Consider the following 4,720-nt stretch of genomic DNA (forward strand, 5'->3'; position numbering starts at 1 on the left):
GTTTGAGATGTTTATATTAGAGATAAAGGGTACACTTCAAAAGGTTTGACCAAAGTTATCGTACCATTGAAAAGAACAGAAGAGAAAAATGATGAAAAAAGACATTGTTTTAATTATTCACACACCACAATGAGAAATATTGTCGAAAGGAGTTATGGAAGAATGTGTCAATTTTGGAGGTTTTTTAGAATGCCGTATCAATTTGACAAAGATTTGTTTGAGCACTATCTTCGTTGCGCTTGCGCCATTTTTAACTTTATGTTGACACATTACCCGATTACTGATGATTGTAATATTGAAAATACATATAATTTAACTAGTCTTTTTGATAAAAATATTGAAATTTATGAAAATGACCAAATGGAATTACTTGATGTTGATCCATTAGAATATGACAAACACAAATAAGGTGATCACTATACACCTTTGAGTGATAATTTGTTTCATTTTATTTTTGAAAATGAAAACCAATGTTGTAAAATAGTTCAGAATGAAAAATATGGTGAATTGAAAGACAGCATTTGTTCAATAAATGAGACATTTGAATCAATTAAAGAAGAAATTAAAAACAACAAACAACCATTAATTGACAAAAATTCACTTGTGTATTTAATGAATGACGCAAAGAAAAGAATTGATGAATCAATAAAATTCATGTTTTTTTGTAAAACAAATGTGTTCATCCAAATGTTTGTTTTTCGAAAGTGAAAAAATAGAAATTTCTACAATTAGTCAAAATATCGATGAGAGTAAAATAAATAGTGACTATTGTGAAGGAACACAACTGATTCCCAAAGATACAGAGATTGTATTGTCAGATTCTGAACTCATCACAACACCAACTTTTAAATCAAAAATTAAAACAATTGATAAAGATCGTTTTGTGTGTGGTATGTTGAATTCAGATGATATTTCTTATGGAGCAGAGTGGATAATAAATAACACGTCTTCAGAAGAGTGTTTTTTGTTCGATTGTTCTTTTACTTCTACTTGTCGTCTCGTTAAAAAGATTAATTCAAAACAAATAAATGAACACATACGAAAAAGTCATATATTGTTTTTTCCTTCATTTGTAATCAACAAAGAAAAAGAAAATTACAATACAGTTGGTCATTGGTTTCTTATAATTGGAATTATTGACAATAACGAACTATCGTTATTCAAACTCGATAGTTTGAAGAATTATTCGATTCGTTGTATTGATCAAATTAAACAACAAGTAGAAACAATCAAAAACTACTTATGCCACATCGGAATAGTAATTGATAAAAATAAACCAATTAATGATATAAACGTGGCTCAACAAAAAGATGGGACAAGTTGTGGTCGGTACGTTTTGTATTATATGTTTAAAACAATAGAATACTGTGGAATCGTACAAGAATTGCTTGAGCATGTAGGACAAAAAGATATTAATACCTTTGTGGAACGCATTTTAATGTCATTTTAAATTAACATTTTTTATTTCTGTTGAATAAATTATTTGATATTCAATGAACAAAACAAGCTTTTTGGTATTTTTGAAAAAAGAAAAAACAAATCTATTTTTATGAAATTTTTGTGTTCCATTTTCGCTATCCAGTGATTTTTTGACATCCAGTCATACGTCTTTAACTTTGTTGTAACAATGAAAACAATTTATAGAAAAAAAATAAAAATTTATTAATATAATAAGTGTAATTATTAATTTACTAAATTTAAATATTAGAATAAAACCACAAAACAAAACAATAAATAAACTTATTATATTAATACTTTTTATTTATTATTTCATACAAAACTTAATAATTCAAAACACGAAATATCTCAAACAAATTATCAACAACAACCAAAAAACAAAAAAATCAAACCCTATAACATCACTCTCGCACTTTTTATTTTCATTTTTTCATTTTTTTAATAATATAAATATTATAAAAGAATAATAACCAACAAACAACACCAAAAATCACTTATTTTTTGCATTTTTTGTTATATTTTAGATACTCAGGTTACAATTTCAATCTTTCACACAAAAAGAGTGGTTGCAGGGAATGGAAGGAACGTTATCAATTGTTTTTTTTCTTTTTTACATATTCTTGAAAATGGGCTTTGTACTAATCTGAATTGTTGTTTATTTTATAGAATATTTATTCTGTTGATATCAACACTGTTTATGGCACAAATATATTTACAAAAATTAATTACTTTATTATATTATCTAATTTTATAAACAATTTTTATTAAATAATTATTTCAATTAAAAACTAAACCAAATTTTAAATAAATAGTATTTTTTACTATTTTTTTGTTTTATTTGGTTATTGTAAAAAATATTGTAAAATACTTGTTGTGTTAAAAAACGCTTAAGAACGTTACATTGAATATATTCATAATCGAAACAATCAAGAATACAAGAGCTCGATTCATGTATAAAAGTGTTTTTGGCATCTTTTTGTGCTTCAAATGTCTAATTTTTGATAATAATTATTAAACGATGTTTATATTATAATTTAACTATTGTTATTAGTTTATTTTTAAACATATAGATTCAATCTTTGTAATAATTTGGATCAGCTTTTTCAAACATAGTCTATCAACATAACATGATGTTTAAAATCAATTTCAATAATTGGAACATGACAGGCATGGTAAAATGTTTATCTCTATATTACACAATTTACTTTAAATGGACAAAAGTTATTTTAACATTGAGTCAAATTTCTTTTCTCTACTATAATCATTTTGTTTTTATAACGTTCATTTTACAAAATTATATTACAAAAATATACACCACGTGAAGTGTGTATCAAGTCATCAATATGATTTTATAAAACACGTTTGAATATCGAAGAAACGGTTACTATTTTTTATTTTACTAAAAAAACTTGAGTCGTTTTTCTCCTCTCCAAATTATTTTTTTATTAAAAATATCTATTTTTTACCTGTCACGCCTCTCCAAGACAAGAAAAAAAGAAAAAATTTCACATTTTGTATTTTTTTAAAACGAAAAACAACGAAAATCCATTCCAAAATGTCTTTCGTCTGATTGGGTAAAATGAAATTAAAAATAACTCAAGTCTTAAATCATTAAAGTTGTTCCAAAAAGTGTGCAAAAAACAAAGTGAACCAGGGTTTTTCAAGCAGACAAAATAACAAAAAATAGTTGAATTATGTTTTACATTTGGTTCGAATGGAAGTTCTACTAAAATCGACAAGGGATTGATAATTTACAACCAGTTTATCACACCCCTATAAAGTGACTTTCCTTTTTTACTTGAATAAAAATTATAAAGATAATTTCAAGATGAATGGTTTTATATACAACTGTTTATATACACTGTCGTCATATTATAGTGTTTTGTGACTTGGAATGTTGTAAATAAAGACAATTAAATGTATATATAATATAAAAATAAACGATTTCGTTAATATTTTGATATTTATTAATAATAGCTAACAATTCTTGTTATTTTAAAAATAGAATATTCAATAAACAAATAAATTATTTTTTGTAAAGTATCGTTTTAAAGAATATTTTTAATAATTTAAGAAAATATTCAAAGTTTCCAAAACATTTTTGGTGAATTGTCATTTGGTGAAATGTACTTTTTACGTTTAAGGGGATTGCCAATCATTCAATCTATGCATGAATTGAGTCAATCTCAGTGTAAAGTCAACATGTTTAACCATATGAAAATAATTATGGTTGTAATTTACATTAGTATAATGTACTGATTCAAATTATCCCCAAATAAAGGCATCTCGATATTTAAATTGAATTCTTTGTTTGGTTCGATAGTTATATGAAATTAAATTGTAATAAAAATAGAAACAAAAGAATAATTGTATATAATTTAATATAGTTATTCTTATAGAGCCGTTGTTTTTCTCACCAACTCTATGATTAAGTTTGTAATAATATGTTTTTATTATAAAAACCCACAAAAAAACTTTACTTGACAACTTGAAAATGATGCAACTAAGTTACAGTTCTCGAAAAATTCGAATGTTTTTCATAAGGAAGATCGCTGCCAACGTCTTTAAATTGACTTTTTTACTTGCATATATTGTATTGTTTTAATGTTTTTTATGTTTTTTGGTTCGTGTGTTATAATTCAATATGTAAATCTCCATTAACCACATTTATAATTCTATCATTTATATAAAGCAGATACTCTTTAACTTTGAATAGTTTTTTTTAAATACAAATTTTTCCTGTAATTGGTCACAAAACTTTTTTGACTCGGAAAAATATCATTGAAAAAACCAGCAAATGTGAGAAAAAGAGGGTCATTTACACAAAAAGTTTTGATTTTTTCATTTAGAATAATTAATAAATAATCAATTTCTTTAATTGTGTTATTTTTATTTGTTAGTATTGTTTAGTATTCAGATATTAATAACTCGTTTATTTTATCAAATAAACCCAATTTTATGAAAAAAAACATCGAAATTCACATGATTGTTGATTAGTTTTTCAACAATTGAGGCATGGTAAAACAATCTTGTATTACTTAATGTGGGAATCTGAACTTGATCTTTTTGCCTTACTTTTTTTGCCCAAAAGAAATTCCACCGAGTTATTGTTACATCATTTGAAATGAATTTTAATAATGCCAAAACAATTTTTCATCTATAATGGTCCAACTAAAAAACTCACCAACATTCATTCTATGGCATAAACAATAATGTGACGTGTGGGTGTCCAGTATAATTTTTTTGATCTTTAAAAGTTCCT

The sequence above is a fragment of the Entamoeba invadens genome (genome assembly GCF_000330505.1).
Source record: "Entamoeba invadens IP1 unplaced genomic scaffold scaff_1105074726053, whole genome shotgun sequence".
NCBI lineage: Eukaryota > Evosea > Mastigamoebida > Endamoebidae > Entamoeba > Entamoeba invadens.